This window comes from Empidonax traillii, unplaced genomic scaffold, assembly GCF_003031625.1.
Source record: "Empidonax traillii isolate 1590-97213 ecotype Southwest subspecies unplaced genomic scaffold, ASM303162v1 scaffold556:size416722, whole genome shotgun sequence".
NCBI lineage: Eukaryota > Metazoa > Chordata > Aves > Passeriformes > Tyrannidae > Empidonax > Empidonax traillii.
The window spans coordinates 414,368-415,661 of record NW_020955749.1 but is presented as its reverse complement, the minus strand read 5'-3'; positions in this window follow the sequence as shown (position 1 = coordinate 415,661).

Below are 1,294 nucleotides of genomic sequence, written 5' to 3'. Positions count from 1 at the left end.
ACTTGCTAACGAGCCTGACCCACCCCTCACTCACCTTAATCAGATCAGAGGGGGAATCAGGCCTGGAAGAGCCTGGGCAGCAAATGACGAAGTAGCTCTCCTGGAGGCTCTTATATAGCCTCCCCTAGCACTTGCTAATGAGCCTGACCCACCCCTCACTCACCTTAATTGGATCTGAGGAGGAATCAGCCCTGGAAGAGCCTGGAAGAGCCTGGAAGAGCCTGGGCAGCAAATGACCAAGTAGCTCTCCTGGGGGCTCTTATATAGCCTCCCCTAGCACTTGCTAACGAGCCTGACCCACCCCTCACTCACCTTAATCAGATCTGAGGAGGAATCAGGCCTGGGAAAGCCTGGAAGAGCCTGGGCAGCAAATGACCAAGTAGCTCTCCTGGAGGCTCTTATATAGCCTCCCCTAGCACTTGCTAACGAGCCCGACCCACCCCTCACTCACCTTAATCGGATCTTAGGAGGAATCAGGCCTGGGCAAGCCTCGGCAAGCCTGGGCAGCAAATGAAATCCACCCAGAAACATCAGTTCTTACAGATGTGTATTTCCCACTGGGGTCACCCTTGTAATTAGCACTTCTTCCTTCACTGTGGTCATTCCCACACATTTCAGTAAGAAGCAGCTGCCTACGCTTGTAAGCAGTTGAGCAATAAAAAAAGAGGACATTTAAATATTGTTCAAAAACCGAAGATGGGAAGAGCATCACCTTTACGAAGACTGTGCACAGGCAGTACAGCACTGAACACATCACAATGCTGCTAAACATATCCCATATTCCCCGGATGTTTTCTCAAATGGGTATTCAAGGCCAAATTGGCCTCCTAATCAAAAGAAGGAAGCAGGTTGGAAGGTATCTCAAGGATCATCTGGTCCAACCTCTCTTGGTGACACACAGTCTAGACAAGACCCAACATCCTGCCCAGCTGAACCTTACAGGTGTCCAACACTGCAAAATTCACCATTTACCTAAGGAGATCATTCCAATGACTATTTGGCTCATTGTGAAAAATTTTCCTTTTGTGTCCAATTGGAATCTCTCCAGGAGTAACTAGAGCCCATTACCACTTCTCATGTGATTCACTGCAAAAAGGGAACCTCCATCTTCTTTGTAGGCACCCCTTAAATACAGGAACACAGTGACAAGGTTTCCCCCTAAACCTTCTTTTCCCAAGATTAAATAAACCCAGTTCTCTCAGCCTTTCCTCGCACAGAAGGCTTCCCAGTCAGGAAAGGCTGACTTTCCCAGGCTACAAAGGTCACCTTTGTAGCCCCTTCCCTGGACCCTCTC